Genomic DNA, 20,862 nt, shown 5'->3' on the forward strand with positions numbered 1-20,862 from the left:
CTGATCTTGTGTGGCTATTATCAAAGTAGTCCCTAGATTTCCTCAACCTTCCATTCAGGCATTATCACGAAAACCCTAGCATGTTAGATTGTACTACTTTTTGTGGTCAAGCAAAAAGGCTGTTATTTGGGAACCACTACCACCTAAGAGATGAAAGAAACATTTGTGGTCTTTCCTTGGAATCTTTATGTGATGTATAATTTGTACCTAGGAGAGGAAATCCTTATTTGAGCATTGGTAATAAGGACAAGGGATTCTCTGTAGATATGTTTTATTTGGTCAAGATTTAAAAATCTTACTGTGGTTGCAGTGAAAAATCCAGCATTGTATTGTGAAGTGAGTGGCCAGGAATTACCAATCTGGGACATCAGCCTTTGACCTTTGCTTGTGAAAATCTCAGAAGTAACACTTTCCACATAACTGAAATAGGCTTTACAACAGCTTGTGGCCTGAAGTATGTTACATGAAAATGCAACTGGACCCTAGGAAGTATGTGTGGGAAACTATACAAGGCTCATTTTGTATGTCTTAGAGATGTACATTGCTCCAGAAAATTGCCTGGTGATAGAATTTTAGCTTTTCTTCTTTTCTCCTAGGATAAAAATTTAAAATCTCTGACATTTTGCCGGGCGCGGTGGCTCACACCTGTAATCCCAGCGCAGTGGCTCACACCTGTAATCCAAGCACTTGGGGAGGCCGAGACGGGTGGATCACGAGGTCAAGAGATCAAGACCATCCTGGTCAACATGGTGAAACCTCGTCTCTACTAAAAATACAAAAAATTAGCTGGGCATGGTGGCACGTGCCTTTAATCCCAGCTACTCAGGAGGCTGAGGCGGGAGAATTGCCTGAACCCAGGAGGCGGAGGTTGTGGTGAGCTGAGATCCCGCCATTGCACTCCAGCCTGGGTAACAAGAGTGAAACTCTGTCTCAAAAAAAAAAAAAAAAAAAAAAAAAAAATCTTTGACATTTTAAAAGTCAGTGTCTTTAAAGAGCAATCAAAATTTATAAACATACACGTCATTAGACCCCAAAAACACTTCCAGGAATTTATTCAACAAATATTTGAGTATTAATTGGAGTATTGCTTGTAGTAGCAAAAGATTGGTAATATCCTAAGGGTCAATCAAGGATATTGAAGGCGCTGATAGTTTTAGAGCATGCATGACCAAGCAGGTAGAGGGTGAGAGGAAGACTTTTCACTACATAAACTCTTATATATGCCTTTTGAATTTTAAGCAATGTTAATATATTTTCTTATTTTAAAAGTTAAATACATTTTTTAAAGAGATAATATATAGTAATGTGAAGCCTATCCAAGTTGACCTGATCAGAACTATCCCTGATAAAAAAAACATTTAGCCAATTTCCCCCCCAGAAATGCCTTACAATAGTGTACTTCTGAATTTTTAACTATAGTTCTGCCTTTTTTAGAATGTCACGTGAGTGGAATCATACAATATGTAGCCTTTTTTGGTCGGTCTTTTAGTGGATTCATCCATATTATGTGAATGAATAGCCTGTTCCTTTTCATGGAATGGATATCCATTGTATGGATGTACCACAGTTTGTTCATTCACCTGTTGAAGGGTGACTTGGTTGTTACCAGTTTTTTGGTGGTTATGAATAGAGCTGTGGTACACATTAGTGTACAGATCTCTGTGTGGACACAGTTTGCAGTTTATTGGGGTAAATACGTAGGAATGGGATTAGTGGATTTTTCTCTGACAGAAATTACCAAACTATCTTCCAAAGTGGTTCTACCACTTTATGTTCTCTCCTTCCATGAAATGTGGAGTATGTATTGAGGTTCATCTTCCATGTATGGATGTCTAGTTGTCCCAGCACCACTTGTTGAAAAGACTGTCCTTTCTCCATTGGATTGCCTTTGCATATGTGTCAAAAATCAGTTGACTGTGCTTCTGTGGTTCTATTTCTGGGCTTTCTGTTGCATTGATGTATGTATCTATCATTTCTCCATTAACACACAGTCTTGATTACTATAGCTTTATAAATAGTCTTGAAGTCAGGTAATATGCGTATTCTGGCTTTTTTGAAAGTTTTCTTTCAGGGTATTTTTAAGTTAATGAAAAACAATTTTTAAAATAGAAATGGGGTCTCACTATATTGGCCAGGCTGGTCTCAAACTCCTGACCTTAAGCAGTCCTCCCACCTTGGCCTCCCAAAGTGCTGCAATTACAGGCATGAGCCACTACCTCTGGCTTTTTTTGCTTTTTAAGAGACAGGGTCTTGCTCTGTCACTTAGGCTACAGTGCAGTTGCCCCATCATAGCTCAATGCAGCCTTGAACTCCCAGGCTCAAGTGATCCTCCTGCCTCAATCTCCTGAATACTGGGGCTATGGGCACATGCCACTATGCCCAGCTATTTAAAAATATTTTTTTGTGTGGAGATAAGGTCTCGCTATGTTCCCTAGGCTGGTCTTGAACTCCTGCCTCAAGTGATCCTCCTGCTTTGGCCTCCCAAAGTGTTGGAATTATAGGCGTGAGCCACTGCACCTGACCTGGCTTTTTTCTACTTTTTCAGAATTGTAGTGGTAAGAGATAAATTGTTCCAATCTTGGAAAGCATTCCATCTCTCACCATCAAGTATGATGTTAGTTGTGGGACTTTTTTTTTTTTTTTTAATATACTCTGTGCAGAAAAGAGTTAACATAGCAGGCCTGAGGCTGCAATCTTTAGAAGGCCGACATGCACGATTGGCCCTTAGCTGGTGTTTGGGAAACTGGCTTTTCAAGTGTTTTAACAGAAAAGATTATACTCTGCCTTCATTTATTTCTTTTCCAATGTTCTTCATTTCTTTATGGTAAGCCAGTTTCCTACCTTGATCAGTTTTCTGCCTGAAGAATTCCCTTTAGCCTGTCTTTTGAGGGCAGATCTGCTGGCAGTAAATTCTCTGTTTTTGGTTGTCTGAGAATGTTTTTATTTTGCTTCACTTTTGAAAGGACACTTTTGTGGGTTAACAGTTTTTTTCCTCTTTCAACATAGTACTCCACCATTGCCTTGCTTACATGGTTTCTGATGAGAAGGCTGCTGTAATTCTTTTTTTTTTTTTTAATGCCTTAAGTTCTGGGATACATGTGCAGAACATGCAGGTCTGCCACATAGGTATACATGTGCCCTGGTGGCCCGATGCACACATCAACCCATCATCCACATTAGCGACCTCTTCCAATACTATCCCTCTCGCAGTCCCCTATGCCTCGACAGGCCCTGGTGTGTGATGCTCCTCTCCCTGCATCCATGTGTTCCCAGTGTTCAGCTCCCACCTGTGAGTGAGAACATGCGGTGTTTGGCTCTCTGTTCCATTAGTTTGAGGCTGCTGTAATTCTTATCCTTGTTCCTCCATAGTTAATGTCTTTTTTCCTCTGACTACTTTGAAGATATTCTTTTTGTCTTTGGTTTTCCACAGCTTGAATAATATGCCTAAATGTGGCTTTTAAAATCTTTTCATATTTATACTGCTTTGTGTTCTCTAATCTATGGTTTGTTGTCTGTCACTAATTTTGGAAAGTTCTCAGCCATTATTTCTTCAAATAATTCTTCTATCCTGTTCTTGTTTTTCTCTTTTTGGGATTCTAGTTATAAGTGTGTTATACTGTTTATTATTGCCCCACAGTTCTTGAATGCTCTTCAGTATTTTCACTCATTTGTCTCTTTTTAATTTTTGTTGACTGACCAATAAGTTTGATCTTCAGGCTCACTGATTCTTTCCTTCACTGTGTCAAGTCTACTATTGAGCCCACTGTTTTACTGTGTGTGTATTTTTTAATTTCTAGCATTTCCCTTTGATTCTTTTTTGTTCGTTTAGTTGACATATCCATCACCTTAAACATTTATAATTTCTTTGTAGTGCTAACATTTCCAATCATCTTTTCTAAGCAAACTTGAAATATACAAAACATTGTAATTAGCTATAATCATACTACTATGTAATAGAGCACTAGAACTTATTGTTCCTATCTAACTGACCAACTCTTCCCATCTTCCTTTTGCCCTCCCCATCCTCTGGTAACCGCTATTTTATTCTGTACTTCTATGAGATCAACGTTTTTGTATTCTACGTAAAAGTAAGATCATGTGGTATTTGTCTTTCTGCACCTAGCTTATTTCACTTATCACAGTGTCTTCCAGATTCATCCATGCCACTGCAAACGGCAGGATTTTATTCTCTTTTTATAGTTTCTATCTCTTTGCTGACATCATCTGTCTGGTCTTGCATATTGTCTACTTTTTACATTAGAGCCTTTAAGATATTAATCATAGTTCTTTTATATTTTGTTTCTGATAGTCTCAACATCTGCATTTATTGAGTCTGGATATAATGATTCTTTTGTCACTTGGAGTGTTTTCTTACCTTTTGTTATGCCTCCTAACTATGCTGAAAGTTGAACATGGACAGGAGACACTTAAGTAAATATTTGATATGTTTGGAGAAGAACGTGTTTATGGGGATTTGTGTTAATCTGATCAGGAGTTGGCTTGTGTTTTCTTGTTTTTGTGTTTTTGTTTTTGAGACAGGGTCTCACTCTGTCACCCAGGCTGGAGTGCAGTGGTATGATCATGGCTCACTGCAGCCTTGACCTCCTGGGCTCAAGTGATCCTCCCATCTCAGCCTCCCAAGTAGCTGGGACTATAGGTGTGCTTCACCATGTCCAGCTGATTTTTAATATCTTTTGTAGAGATGGGGTTTCACCATGTTTCCCAGACTAGGTCTCAAACTTCTGGGTACAAGTGATCTGTCTGCCTTGACCTCCCAAAGTGCTGGGATTACAGGTGTGAGCCACCATGCCCAGCAAGAGTTGACCTGTTTGATGTTGGTTTTGTTTTGTTTTGCTATAGGTATAGAGATTGACTGACTTTCTTTCTTTCTTTTTCTTTCTTTCCTTCCTTTCCTTCCCTCCCTCCCTCCCTTCCTTTCCTTCCCTCCCTCCCTCTCTTCCTTTCCTGCCTCCCTCCCTTCCTTTCCTTTCCTTCCTTTCCTTTCCTTTCTTTCCTTCCTTTCCTCTTTTTTGAGACAGGGTCTTGCTCTGTCACCCAAGCTGGAGTACAGTGACACAATCATGGCTCACTGCAGCCTCAGCCTCTCAACCTTCTGGGCTCAAGCAATCCTCCAACCTCAGCCTCCTGAGTATCTGGGACCACAGGTGCATGCTGCTATGCCCAGCCAATTTTTAAATGTTTTTTGTAGAGATGAGGTTCCCTATGTTGCCTAGTCTGGTCTTGAATTTCTAGGTTCAAGCAATCCTCCTGCCTTGGCCTCCCAAAGTGCTGAGATTACAGACATGAGCTACTATGCTCAACCAGGCACCAGAGATTTCTGAATTCTCTAGTGATACATTCATTTCGACTCTTGTTTCGCTTTGGGTTTTTACTTTGTGCTGCTTCCCAAGAGCTATCTTTAACAGCTCTCCCAGTTGTATTCTATTGTTATTAACCATGGAGCTGGTTTGCCAAGTGGTAGTGGTGGAGGAGTGAGTTCTCTGATGATCTGATTAAACCTTACTTAGACAGATAGGTACTGGAACCTGGGTCTTGAGTGTGTCCTTGGCAAGATTTCCTTTTCTTCCTCCTGGACTGGAGCTTTTATTTTTCCCATGTTCATTTACCCTAGCTACAGTGGGTATCCACCAGTGTTCTCCAACCATGGGTTTCAAGTCTTTCCCCCTGAAGACTAAGAGTTTTTGTTCTGTATTGCAGTTTGATACAAGGTTGCTAGCTGTGCAACCTTGAGTGATAAAGGGACTGTTTTCTTCAGCCAGCCAGCCAGCACCATGGTAGGAGCTTTTTCCGAGATTTTCCCCTTATCTTCCCTGTGAGAGTCTGGTGGAATTCCTGTAGGAGAAGCTTGTATGAGTGTAGGAACCTCTTACAGGCTTCACACTCTCATACCTGTTCATACTCCAGTAATTTGTCAGAACCTCTAGTTTGGTCTTCCTAGAAGTTTGTATGCTCGGATCCTGTATCTTCCTGTGGGTATGTGTCTTTCCATATATTGGGATTGTGGGATAGTGGTTTGTCCTAGGACCTCAATTATCTCATATGTTGAAGAAAAGTAATTGCTTTTCAGTGTGTCTAGCATTTTTCTTGTTGTGAAAGTGGAGATGATAGCTTCCCAGTGCTTTGTATGCCCAAGCTGAAACCTGAAAGTTTTAATCTATATAAATGTCTAATGCAGTGCATAGCACATAGAAACTTAGTACAGGTTAGTTTTCCTTTATTTTTATTTTTCTCACTCTCTTGAATTTTATGGTTTTATGGCTAGGGAGCCAGAATAATTGATTCTAGTTTGGTTTCTGTTTTAAGCTTAAAATACCTCTACACAACTTACGTTATATGTTTGTCTTGCTCACTTAATTCAATGTATGCCTTTGTTGTTTTTGAATATGTCATTAGCACTCAGTAATTTGCATGACTCAAAATTAGAGCATAATTTTATCTATTTAGATTATAGATTTTGTTAGTGACCATGTTTTTGTCATTTTGTTCTCCATATTGCCAGGTGCCGTTCGCTTCAGCAGACATTTGTTGAGTGCTCACTGTGCTATGAGTAAGGCACTAGGTATTGAGTAGAATACAAACCTGACTTGGTAAGTGGAATAACCAAGGGGTCCCCAAGGGCAGTGGAAACCCCATGGAGGGAAGGATATTACAACTTGCAAAATATCTCCATTTCAATCTAGAAGGATTTTTTATTCTTTTAAGAATTTTGTTTTTATACTAATGATACATGAGTGCATCCTAGCAAAAACTGAAAAATTGTAGAAAGAGCCATGGTTGTTCTTGATATTCTCATCCTATCAATGTTCTTGACATTCTCCTTCCCAGGGTTAATTTTGATTACTGTTTCTGTTTGTACAAATCATTATGTGAAATGTTATGCCATCTAATAATTTAGTAAAATACTTTTATTTTAAGGGAATAAGCTCTCAAATTTAACTTTTAAGGAATGCTTAAAGAGGTGGCTGTCATTCAGTGGGGATGTATGGCCTGATAATGGTTCTTTGTTTCACCTTACAGTATAGCTATCTTAATTTTTAAATCCTATTATTAGTGGTTAGCAGAAGTGTTGTAGTAAATGGGAAACACAGAAATTAGTACTGGCCAAAACAATGACCTATTGACTTTTTTTTTTTTTTTGAGAGTCAGGGTCTCACTCCCATCACCCAGGCTGGAGTGCACTAGCACTATCATAGCTAACTGTGGCCTCAAACTCCTGGGCTCAAGTGTTCCTCCCACCTCAGCCTACTGAGTAGCTAGGACTAAAGGTGTGCACCATTATGCCAAGCTAATTTTTAAAGTTGTTTTTAAGAGATGGGACCTTACTATGTTGCCCAGGCTGGTTTTGAACTCCTGGGCTCAAGTAGTCTTCCTGTCTCAGCCTCCCAAAGTGCTGGGATTATAGACCTGAGCCACTGCACCTGGCCTATTGACCTAAAAAAATTGTACAGTAGGATGGATGTTTTGGGGGTTATGTATAGTTCTGTGGATTTTTTTAAGACAAGGTGTCACTTTGTTGTCCAAGGTGGAGTGTGACAGTTGTGGCTCACTGTAGCCTTGAACTCCTGGGCTCAAGAAATCCTCCCACCTCAGCCTCCTAAATAGCTAGGTCTACAGGCATACATCACCACACCCAGCTAATTTTTTAGTTTTTTTGTAGAGATGAGGTCTCACTGTGTTGCCTAGGCTGGTCTCGAACTCCTGGGCTCTAGTGATCCTCCCACGTTGGCCTCCCAAAGTGCTGGGATTACAAGCGTGAGCCACCATGCCTGACCCAGTTCTGTGGATTTTTAACACATATATAGATCAGTTCAACCACCACCACAATCCACCACAATCAAGGTGCAGAACAGTTCCATTGCCCCAAAAAATTCCTTTGTGCTGACTCTTTAATCATACTCTCTTTCCACCCTAACCTCTGGTAGCCACTAATCTGTGTTCTATCACTACAATTTTGTCATTTTGAGAATATCACATAAATGGAGTCAAACTGTATGTAATATTTTGAGTCTTGTTTTTCTCTTTCAGGGTAATACTTTTGATATTCATTCAAGTTGTGTATATCAAGGGTTTGTTCCTTTTTATTGCTGAGTAGTATTCCATTGTCCAAATAAACCATAGCTTGTTTAATCATTCACCAATGGAGGGTATTTGAGTTGTTTCCAGTTTTTGGTGATTGAATATAGCTGTTATAAAAATTCATATACATGTATTTGTGTGCTTATAAGGTTGCATTTCTCTAGAGTAAATACCTGGGAGTAAGATTGTGAGAATTATACTACCATTCATGGTAAAACCTGTTAGCTAGAGTTTGAATGCTAGAATGGATAGAGTAGCAGAGACCCAAGTTTGAATCCTGCTTTTTCTTTTTACTAGCTGTGCAACTTTGAGTGAGTTTAACCTCTTTGTGTCTCAGTTTCCTCATTTGTAAAATGAAGTTAACCACTGGTAGTGTTGTGTGGAATAAATGATATATTAAGGACAAAATGCTGAGCAATGTATGACATATTAAATATCTCATGTTTAATAGAATCTTTTTTGTGAGAAACATTCATCTTTGATGAATTAAAGTGGAGAAATTAAGTAATCTATAAGTGTGGTGTGTTTGGTAGGCAAGCCTTCAAAATATGCTGTCTGTGGGGAAAATTTTAGAAGTCTTCAGTGGTGAAAAGGTTTAGGAACATAGATGTATGAGAGTCTTGTATAACGTCCAAAGGTTGGACCAGATGCCCAATTTTGGTGGTTTGACTTGCCCTCTCAACATTGAAGAATCATATTCACCAAAAATTGAGTACATTGCTATATTGCATGTAAGAAGCTGCAAAAAGTAGCTCAGAATCAGTGAACACTTATTGAATGCTTGCTATATTATATACTGAGTCTCAACCTAGGCACTCTTCAATTGTATAAACCTGAGTACCTACCCACAAAACAGATACCTTGTATAATCACTAAATTTTATTTTTATGCTTTTTTTTTTAAAAAAAAAAAAACAAAACTAACTGTTGAGGATGCTGACAAGGCCTGATTTCTTGGAGTTTCCATGATATTAGCCATCTGTGATTTCTCAAATTTTATCTTAAAACATATCTTTTTACAGGAAATCCCTCTTTTTTTTTTCTTTGAGACAGGGTCTCACTCTATTGCCCATGCTGGAGTGCAGTGGCACGATCTTGGCTCACCTCCGCCTCCCAGGCTCAAGGGATCCTCCTACCTCAGTCTCCCAAGTAGTAGAGACTATAGGCATGCACCACTACACCCAGCTAATTTTTTTTTTTTTGTAAAGATGGGGTTTCACTATATTGCCCAGGCTGCTCTCAAACTCCTGAGCTCAAGAGATCCACCTGCCTTAGCCTCCCAAAGTGCTGGGATTACAGGTGGAAACCACCGCGCCTGGCTGAATTTCTCCAATTTTGAGAAACGCATTGAGGTCGGAATTACAGAAAAACTCAGCATGCTCTCACTCAGGTCTTTCCCTAGAGCACTATACCATTAGAAAATGCAGTGGATACCCTTTCTTGCATTAACTGCCACTTGGTATGGTCTGGCTCAGTCTGAGTGGGCACCAAGGGCAGAGAGGATACATTTTGCTCTGGAGAATTTTCCCCTATCTTATGATGTATGCCCAGAAAACTACCCATTCACTCACCAGGCAATAGATGAAATTCAGTATGTGCAATAAGGAGCCTAAATGTTCTTTTATTGTCTGTTCATCATTTTGTAATGTTTTCACATGGCACAGTACATCAACTGTGACATTTCTTTACCTGGGATTTTAGGAGAACTGAGTGGAACAAGAAGTCTCGAGCACATAATCTTAGAGATGTCATCTCTGGACTGTTTCTGCACTGCCTTCCTTCCCTGGCACCATTGACAATCCAACACTCATATGTACCTGGAACCTTTCCTCACAGCAGGAATATCCTTTCCTCTTTGACCTGCCAATCCTGCCTGGGCCAGTTCTTCCAAATTCCTATAAATTCTGTCTCAGCAAGAGATTTCCCACTACCCCCAACTCTACTCTTTTGGATGCCATCCTTTTCTACATATTTTCTCGTTAAGTCCTGTCTTTTCTATTCACTTTGGCACCTAATGCCATACATTCTTATTCTGTGACCTATTTGTATACACGTGACTTGCAGGTATACAGCTAGACAGTGATAGAAAACCCTCAAGTTCTCTGCATCTTATCTCCCACAAATACCTGAAGGAGACTTGCTGCCTACTATTCAATTAACAAACCAAATGTTGATTTATCATTTTGTGTAAAAAAATATATATAGCATGTTCTTATTCATGTTTTTGGTTTTTTTCTTTAAAGACAGGATTTCACTCTGTCGCCTAGGCTAGAGTACAGTGGTGCTCTCATAGCTCACTGTAACCTCAAACTCCTGGGCTCAAGCAATCATTATACCTCACCTGTAGCTAGGACTACAGATGCACACCACCCTGCCTAGCTAATTAAATGCTTTTTTGTTTTTGTTGTTTGTTTGTTTGTTTTTGTAGAGTCAGGGTCTCACTGTATTGTTTAGGCTGGTCTTAAATTCCTGGCCTCAAGTGATCCTTTTGCCTCAGCCTCCCGAAGTGCTGAGATTACAAGTGTGAGCCACTGTGCCCAGCTGCATGTATCCTGGTCTAATGGTCATATACTTCCTGTGAAAAACGATAGTTTAGAAAAGAAATATACATTTTGCAGATTGTCAAAAGAAAACTGCTGCTTTGCCATGCTACCATTGTGAAAAAATGTGACTATACAGTCTGCCTGGGTAAAGTGTAGCTTCAGAGTATAGATTGCAGACAGCTTTTCCCTGGCTCCATTTTGGTTTCTAGCCTTCCCCATGATTCCTTGCCCACTTACAGTGTTAACATCAGCAATCTTGTCTTTTCAAATGTAGACAAAACTTTTGACTATAAACAGCTGTATCCTACTTGTTTCACATGAAAGTTATGCGGGAGAGAGTTGTTTGTGTATGTGTGTGTTGAGCTTAAATTGAGCTCTCTCTAGGATAACTAATATAAATCCAGAAGAAACTGTTTTTCTTTCTTTATGGATTGGAAAAGTTAAGATGCAAGAAGAAACTTTTTTAGACTTCTAAATAAACTTTCTTGAAAGAGTTCCAATTATGCCCTTTAGCCTCTTAAGGAGACTCCATGTAGACAGTTGCCTTTAGGGTAACTGTCTCTAGGCTGCTTTCTTCCCATAATCTCTGTGCCACCATATTCCAAGTTCAATTCAGCTTCTGGACTGCTGTCCATAAAGATGCAGACTTGAAAGGCTTCTTCACTCTACCCTTGTTCCCCACCCTCACCACTAAGCTACCACTGACCTCTGGCTCTGCACTGCACTCCACAGTAAGTACTCCCTAGAACCTGACATTCAAGGTACCTCACACTTAATCATAATCTTTCCCACTATCCTTGACTCCTCTCAAATACTTTTCTCTAGCCACTCTATCCAAGCACGTATTCACTAGGGTCTAAACATACCATGAGTCATTCTGACTGTCTGCCTCTGCCTCAGTGTTCTCCACATTGCTCTGGGTTTGTTTCATCCTGTGTGTTCTTCAGGACCCAGGGAAAAGCTCATCTTTTCACCAAAGTGGTTTCTTCCACCTCTGAAGCCCTATAGGACTAAATGCGCTCAACACTCATTTACCAAGATGAAATGGTATGGTAGAGTACTTAATGGCTACAGTGTCCTTTCATCTCTGGATATACACTTAGAGTGTGACTTTGCAGATCCTCCGAACAAGAGGTGGAGTCTGTTTCTCTACTCCTTGAATCTGGGCTATCCTTGTGACTTGCTTTGGCCAGTAAAATGTGGCACAAGTAACTCCAGATGACTTCTGAGCCTAGGTCTTAAGAAGACTTGTAGCTTCCCTCTTGTTCTCTGTCCTGAGGCAACCACATGAGGACACCCCAGCTAACCTGCTGGAGGAAGAGAGATGGTGTGGAGAGGGAGAGATCAATCCAGTCATCACTCAGCCATCAGATATGTGAGTGAAGCTGTCTTAGAACATTCAGCCCTAGTCACATTGCCAGATGACTGTAATCATATGAGGGACCCCAGAAAAGACCAGCAGAACAATGATCTAGCTGATCCTAGCCCAAATTGCTAACCCCCAGAATTGTGAGCTAATAAAATAGTTATTATTATTTTGAGATGGAGTCTCGCTCTGTCACCCAGGCTGGAGTGCAGTGGTGCAATCTCGGCTCACTGCAACCTCTGCCTCCCAGGTTCAAGCAGTTCTCTGCCTCAGCCTCCTGAGTAGCTGGGTTTACAGGCATCTGCCACCATGCCCGGCTAGTTATTATTATTATTATTTTTTTGTATTTTTTAGTAGAGACAGGGTTTCACTATCTTGGCCAGGCTGATCTTGAACTCCTGACCTCATGATCCACCTGCCTCGGCCTCCCAAAGTGCTGGGATTACAGACATGAGCCACCGCACCCAGCCAAATGTTTATTATTTTAAGCTACTAAATTTTGGGGTGAATTACATAGCAATAAATAACTGGACCAGGCGCAGTGGCTCAGATCTGTAATTCCAGCACTTTGGGAGGCTGGGGCAGGAGGATCACAAGTTCAGGAGTTTGAGACCAGCCTGGCCAAAATGGTGAAACACCATCTCTACTAAATACAAAAATTAGCCAGGCATGGGGGCGCACACCTGTAGTCCCAGCTACTCGGGAAGCTGAGGCAGGAGAATCGCTTGAACCCAGGAAGCGGATGTTGCAGTGAGCTAAGATTGTACCACTGCACTCCAGCCTGGGCAACAGAGCAAGACTCTGTCTAAAAAAAAACACCTGAAAGATCAGGGTTTGTACTGCTATATACCCAGAGCATAGAGGGCATGACCATGGCAGATTTTCAGTAAAAGACTGTTGTGGATTAGTGTCATTGTGGTGTCACTCCTCTCTTTCCTTAATAGGCAAGTGAACTTCCCAGTCCTCTTGGCTCTCACGAAAGTTCAGAGCTTCACCTCAACACATTCTTCCAGAGTAACACTTTGCAGTTATTCTTTGCTCCACTAGACTAGCATCCATTCATTTGCTCCCATCACAGCCCTACGACAGACAGTTCATTACACCCTACCTCAGCTCCTTGTTGGATGCCTCCTACTTAGCCTCATTCTGTAACCCTGTGGGGTCAACCCATTGACCACTCAGTGCCATAAAGCTCTTCCCAACTTCCCAGCCCTCTAGCCAGCCATGCTCTGAACCCTCACTATCTGAATCATACATGCTTATAATTAGGAGGAACCTTAGAGATTGAGACACCCCTTCTAGTCATGAATGAGGAAAGGAAGGCCCAAATAAGAAATAATAATAGGCCGGGCACGGTGGCTCAAGCCTGTAATCCCAGCACTTTGGGAGGCCGAGGCGGGTGGATCACGAGGTCAACAGATCGAGACCATCCTGGTCAACATGGTGAAACCCCGTCTCTACTAAAAATACAAAAAATTAGCTGGGCATGGTGGCACGTGCCTGTAATCCCAGCTACTCAGGAGGCTGAGGCGGGAGAATTGCCTGAACCCAGGAGGCGGAGGTTGCGGTGAGCCGAGATCACGCCATTGCACTCCAGCCTGGGTAACAAGAGCGAAACTCCGTCTCAAAAAAAAAGAAAAGAAATAATAATAAATGGCGTATTCAAAGTCACCTAGTAGCAGTGTCAAGACTATAGCCCACATCTCATACAGATGGTTACCTAGTGGATTGCCTATGTTTTCTTACTTCTTGTGCTTGGTTCATGTATGTGAAACCATGCCTTTAATGATTAAACTATGGGAATTCTTTGGAAGCAGGCATAATACCTTTTACTTCTGCCTTTTCTCACTCCCTGGCATATATCCACTTAAAGACTAACCAGTGACTACCAGACACATCAGTCAATAAATACCTGTAGTTTAACTGACATTTTAAAAACAATTATGCATGGAACTTTTTAATATAGTTTGTGGTAGTAATTACAATAGTATACATTTGTCAAAACTTTAACTGTACGTTAAAAAGGGTAAATTACGTATAAATTTTAAAAAGTGTAATCAAAGCAATTATGCTAAAGAAATTCACTTATTTGATAAATGTGGCTAAATATATAGGTAACATGTTACTGTATGAAAATAAATTTGGCCCTTTGAAAATAAACTTGCACATAATAGGCACTCAGTATTAGTTTCCTTCTTCCTTGTATACAAATGCTTCATGATAACCAGTCAAGGCTGCTAAAGAAAGCATTCTTGTACTGGGAGAGCTGGATCTGAGCTGACTTCTAAGATTCTATGATTGGTTTAAAAGGTAAATAAATGACTGTCTTGGAATCTCTATGTAAAGTAAAAATACATAAGCAACCACACTGTTCTAAAAGGTCGCCCTCTGGGACCTTAACTTTACTTTTAAAAACTTAGATACAAAATAAACCATTAGCCTCCTGTTAATAGAAATTACTTAAAGCAAAGGGATGTCTGAATATCCTTTCAGTGTCATATTGGAGCATTGGCTGACAGGCCCACCCAAGAATTATTTAGTTCTCTAGGGGATTGCATCTTTCTTTGGCTCACTGTTCACTAATGATTAGAGTCAAGACCTTTTCAAGCAACATGTTAACTTATAGATTTTTGTCTGGTAGAGATGTAAAGCTTTCTGTTTGGCAGAAGAAAGTATACTAAAAGCTACAGATTAACTTGCCTATAGGGCATAACCACTTTTCTACCTGATTTAGCAATTTTATTGGAGCATTCTTTCAGTGCCTATAGATACCAACTCTCTAATATTCTTTGAATAAGCTTTAAATCCTGTTAGTTCCCTAATGGGTTAAATGTCTTTGACATATATACAGTCTGTATGAGTCATGTTTTTAATTTTGAAAACTGTATTTTGACACCCAAACATTCTATAACATTGCCTGTGGGTCATGACCCATCCTGTACACAGTCCGTGAAATCCATTACTGACTATTGGTTTTGATGCTGTACCAGCACCTTGAAATAACTTTGTGATCATGCTAGTACCTGAAGAGGTCTTCACAGGAATAATTTTGGATACCTCTGCAGGTACTCAAGAATACTGCAGAAAGACTTTCTGGGACTTCTCTCACAAAATGAGAAACTGATGTTCCTTCCTATCATGTTACTGTTCTGTGTCTATAAGCTGAGAGGATGACATTGTTTTAGGAGATCCACAGCAAACAGACTCACACAGGGCCTTTCTTGTTAAACACTATTTCTATAATCTGCCTTTTTTAGTAATGGCCATAAAATAACTGTATTGTAGCAATAAAAATTGATAAACTATCAGCTGCCTCAAGAATCTAATAGCTTTGGGAAAATATACTGTAGCTCATGTATAGCCTTTTTTTCTCTAACAGATTTTAATACTTTTCATACCACTGAACATCATAATCAAATCAACAAATACAGCTAATGGCCATTGTGTTGTGGGCACTGTGCTTGGCCCTGCGTATCCCCATGTTCCCCCTTTCCCTTATAAAAACTAGCTCCACTGGTTCTTAATGTCAATCACTTACTTGCAGTTGTCCAGAATAAAAATTGAGAGCAGAGCCCAAATGGAGGGTTGTAGTCTGCCTTGTCAGTACCCAAAGAACTAAAAATGGAGTCATGCAAAAGAGTGGAACTCCTCACATTAACAAAAGCTTAGTTATATACAGTACAAGACCACTGAATATTAAATATACACAAATTTGAAATATGCAGAGAAACAAGAACAAGTTAAAGCATGGTTCACAAATTCTGGTATTTATTCTGAGTCAGCTTGACAACTTTATTGAAAGAAGCATGAAACATCTTACAATAAAGATTCAAACTCAGAAATAATCCAGGTATGATTCCCATTCATACAAAAGGATCAATGTACCAACTTCCTGTTCAGTATAGGGAATCCTCTGCAGAGAAGTCTGAACCACAATTTTAAAATACCAGGGAGGTTGGGGTGGAGTGGGTTGAGAACATGGAACAGGAGTGGAAGAAAAAATTTCAACCCACTTTTTCCTGGTAATTATTTAAAAACAAAAAACCCACTCTTTAATGTTTCACAATAAAATGTTTTAGAAAAATAATTAGCTTGGTCAGCTTCTCCCCCAGGATGTAGAAAGCTGGAAGCAGTGTTGTTCCCATCCTTAAAATTAAAAAAAAAATGCTGGACTAATTACAAATTCATGACTTTTATCAAACCCATCAGGGAGAAGTATTTTGCACAAGTTTTTGTTCAGAGAAGTATTTGTTCAAGTATTCTGCTTATTTAAGTTGGGTTCTTACTGTTGTTTTTGAGTTTTTTTCCCTAATAGTCTGGGTAAAAATCCTTTGGTTATTAGATTTATCAGCAAATATTTTCTGTATGTAGCTTGGCTTTTCATTGTCTTAATGGTGTCATTCACTAAGTAAGATTTTAATTTTTTTTTTTTTTTTTGAGACCGAGTCTTGCTCTGTCACCCAGGCTGGAGTGCAGTGGTGCAATCTTGGCTCACTGCAACCTCTGCTTCCCAGATTAAAGAGATTCTCATGCCTCAGCCTCCCAAGTAGCTGGGACTACAGGTGCACACCATCACGCCTGGCTAACCTCAAGCGATCCACTCACCTTGGCTTCCCAAAGTCCTGGGATTACGGGCATGATTCACCGTGCCCGGCCTTCTTCTATGTTTTATTATAAAAACTTACTTATAAAAGTTTTATAACTTTATATTTACTTTTATGCCTATTTTGAGTTAATCTTTCTTTGTAAATGGAATGAGGTTCAGTTGAAGGTCTATTTTTGTGTATATGGATGTCTTTAATTTACTTTTACATCTTCGTTGAAAATCAGTTGCCTATATTTATGTGGGTCAGTTTCTGGACTCTTTTGTTCTGTTTTTGTTTTTTGTTTTTTTTTTTGACAGAGTCTCACTCTGGCACCCAGGCTGGAGTGTGCAGTGGTGCAATCTCATCTCACTGCAACCTCTACCTACCAGGTTCAAGCGATTCTTGTGCCTCAGCCTCCTGAGTAGGTGGGATTACAGGTGCCCGCCACCATGCCTGGCTATTTTGTATTTGTAGTAGAGATGGGGTTTTGCCATGTTGGCCAGGCTGGTCTCGAGCTCCCGACCTGAAGTGATCTGCCCGCCTCAACCTCCCAAAGTGCTGGGATTACAGGCGTGAGCCACCATGCCCAGCTTGTTGGTCTGTTTTTAAGCACTTTACCAATACCACTATCTTGATTACTTTAGCTTTATAGTAAGTCTTAAATTCAATTAGTATGATTCCTCCAATATTATTATTCTTTTTAAAAAGTGTTTTTAGCTATTCTAGTTCTTTTGCTGTTCTTTATAACTTTTAGAATCTGCTTTTCTCTATTTATAAAAAATGGTCTGTGGACTGTTAGTCTGTGGCCTGTTAGGAACCAGGCCACACAGGAGGAGGTGAACAGTGGGCAAGCAAGCATTGCTGCCTAAGCTCCACCTCCTATCAGATCAGCGGTTGCATTAGATTCTCATGGGAGCACAAATCCTATTGTGAACTGCTCATGTGAAGGATCTAGGTTGCACACTCCTTATGAGAATCTAATGCCTGATGATCTGAAGTGGAATTAACAGTTTCATCTGGAAACCATCCTCCCTTCCCCCATCCGTGAAAAACTGAAACCTGTACCTGGTGCCAAAAAGGTTGGGGACCACTGCCTTATTATACAGGCTGATACTTCCAGTATGATGTTGAATAGGAGTCATGAGAAGGGGACATATTTTTCTTGTTCTCCTTTATGTCTTTCACCTTATTTGTTTTTTTGTTTTTGAGACAGGGTTTCCCTCCATCACCCAGTGTGGTGGCATGAACAGCTCACTGCCGCCTTGACTTCCTGGGCTAAAGCCTTGACCTCCTGAGATTACAGATGTCAGCCACCATGCCTGGCTATTTTTCTTTTGTTAGACTTAATGTGGTTGAATACATTGATTTTTGTTTTTTTTTGTTTTTTTTTTTTGGAGATGGAGTCTCACTCTGTTGCCCAGGCTGGAGTGCAGTGCCATGATCTTGGCTCACTGCAACCTCCACTTCCTGGGTTCAAGCAATTCTCCTGCCTCGGCCTCCTGAGTAGCTGAGATTACAGGTGTGTGCCACCATGCCTGGCTAATTTTTGTATTTTTAATAGAGATGGGTTTTACCATGTTGGCCAGGCTGGTCTTGAACTCCTGACCTCAGGTGATCTGCCCACGTTGGCCTCCCAAGAATACATTGGTTTTTGGACACTGAACCCAACCTGCCTTACATTTTTAGGATAAACCCCACTTGATTGAAGGATATTATTATTTTTACATGTTGCTGTTAGATTTGCTAATATTTTGTTGGGGATATTTGTTTCTGTGTTCATGAGGGATATGGTCTGTAGTTTTCTCTTTTTGTACTCTATTATAGTCTGTGTTTAGTATCAAGGCTTCATAAGATGAGTTGGGAAAGCTTCCCTCCTTCCTTTCCCATATTCTGGAAGGATCCTGTAGAAATTGTTTTTTGTAATGTTTGTTAGAATTTGCCAGTAAAATCATCTGGGTCTGGGCATTTCTTTTTTAAAAGGGTTTAAACTTTGAATTCAGTTTCCTTAGTAGTTAGGGAGTGTTCCGGTTATTTATTTCATTTTCAATGAGTTTTAGTAGTTTGTGGTTTTCAGGGGATTGCTTCATTTTATTTAAGTTGTCTAATTTATGTGTGTAGAGTTGTTCATAGTATCCATTTATTATCCTTTTAATATCTGCACAATCTGTAGTAATATCCCCTCTTTCGTTCTTGATATTAGTAATTTGAGTGTTCTTTTTTTTCTTTTCAGTTGTGCTAGAGGTTTGTCAATTTTGTTGATCTTTTCAAAGAACCAACTGTTGGCTTCATTGATTTTTCTGTTGTTTTTCTGTTTAGTCCTTTATCTTGACTATTTCCTAATCATCTTGCTTTGGATTTATTTTGCTCTTCTTTTTATAGTTCCCTAAGGTAGAAGTGTAGATTGTTTTTTGAGACCCTTTTTCTTCCTAAAGGAGAATTTAATCCTATAAATTTCCCTCTAAGCACTATTACAGCTGTAGTCCACAAAATGGGTTATGTTATATTTTTGGTTTTCTTGAATTCAAAATATTTTCTAATTTCTTTTGAAACTTTCTCTTTGATTCATGGATTATTTAAATATATGCTGTCTCACATCCAAGTGTTTGGAGATCTTCCTCTTATGTCTCTGTTGTTGATTGTTACTTTAATTCTTTTATGATCAGGGAACATTCTTTTTCTGATTTCAATTATTTTGTATTTTGGAAGGTTTGTTTTATGACCTGGGATATGGTCTGTCTTGTTGAAAGAACATGTATTCTGCTATTTTGGAGTGAATTATTCTGTATATGTGAGGTAACAACACTTGGTTGATGATGGTGTTCAGTTTTTGTATGTTTTTGCTGATTTTCTGTCTACTAGTTCTATATATTAATTAGTGTTGAAACATCCAAGTGTCACTGGATTTTTTTTTTTTTATTTTAGATCTTACAGTTTTTGCTTCACATGTTTTGAAACACTAAGTGTTACACATTTAGGATTGTTAAGTCTTTTGGATATGTTAATCCTTTTAACATTATGTCATGTCCCTCTGCATCCCTCTTCATCTTTGTAATTTTCTTTGTTCTAAATTGTTCCTTTTGGCCATGCGTGGTGGTTCAATTCCAGCACTTTGGGAGGCCGAGGAGGGCGGATCACCTGAGGTCAGGAGTTCGAGACTAGTCTGGCCAACATGGTAAAACCCCATCTCTATTAAAAATACAAAAAGTAGCTGAGTGTGGTAGTGGGCTCCTGTAATTCCAGCTACTTGGGAGCTGAGACAGGAGAATCATTTAAACCCAGGAGGCAGAGGTTGCAGTGAGCTGAGATCACACCACTGTGCTCCAGCCTGGGCGATGAGCAAAAACTGCATCTCAAATAAATAATAAAAAGAAATTGTTCCTTTTGATCAGTGTTTGCATCACGTATCTTTTTCTATTCCTTTGCTTTTCACCTACTTATATCATTATATTTGAAGTGATTTTCTTACAGATTGTGCATAGTTGAGTCATGTTTTAAAACTCTGACAATATGTCTTTAAATTGTAATGTTTAGACCATTACATCTAATGTAATTTTTGATATGGTTGTTTTATGTCTATCAATTTATTTTTTCTTTTTGATATCTCTGTTTTGATTTCTTTTTTCCCATTTTCCTTCCTTCTTTTAGTTATATGAACATTTTTAGTGTTACTACATTTTTATGTACTGTGATTTTTTTTTTTAGTTATCTGTTTTTTTCTGGTTGTTCTAGGCATTATAATATACATAGTTTTACACAGTCTACTTAGAGTCAATACTACTTCAAGAGGAATTAAGAAACCTTACTACCTTATAGGTCCCTTTACCCTCCTTTCTTTATGTCATAGTTGTCTCATATACAACCATACCTATTGAAAATTCCTTCACACATTGTTATTATTTTTGCTGTCAGCCATCAAACATATTTTAAAAAACTCAAAAGGAGGATAGTCTATTGCATTTATCCAAATAATCACCATTTATGTTGCTCTTCTTTCATTCCTAATGTTCTAAGTTTCATTCTGGTATCATTTACCAATTATCTGAAGAACATCCCCTAGCAGTTCGTTTAGAGCAGGTCTGCTGGCTATAAATTCTCATTTCTGAAGGACATTTTTTGCTGAGTATAGAATTCTGTGTTGACATTTTTTCCCCAGCACTTCAAATGTGTTGTGCCACTTCCTTCTGACCTCCATGGTTTCTTTTTTGAGATGTAATCTTGCTCTGTCACCCAGGCCAGAGTGCAGTGGCACCATCTCAGCTCACCACAACCTC

General features: G+C 39.4%; 1 protein-coding gene across 5 annotated transcripts in view; it reads left to right on the forward strand.

The window, feature by feature from the left end:
* The window catches only part of JADE3 (jade family PHD finger 3), a 160,422-nt gene that overhangs the window by 6,783 nt on the left and 132,777 nt on the right, over positions 1-20,862 (forward strand). For 2 of the 5 annotated variants that reach the window (XM_035287811.2, XM_035287808.2), the window contains exon 2: positions 6,521-6,608. The exons of 2 other annotated variants lie outside the window; for them this stretch is intronic. The gene's annotated coding sequence lies outside the window, so the exon portion shown is untranslated. Of the gene's footprint in view, positions 1-5,037; positions 5,166-6,520; positions 6,609-20,862 lie in introns of those variants that run through there. One more of the 5 variants, XM_078363527.1, reaches the window with a different exon arrangement.

Source organism: Callithrix jacchus, chromosome X (assembly GCF_049354715.1).
Source record: "Callithrix jacchus isolate 240 chromosome X, calJac240_pri, whole genome shotgun sequence".
In the NCBI taxonomy this organism is placed as follows: domain Eukaryota; kingdom Metazoa; phylum Chordata; class Mammalia; order Primates; family Cebidae; genus Callithrix; species Callithrix jacchus.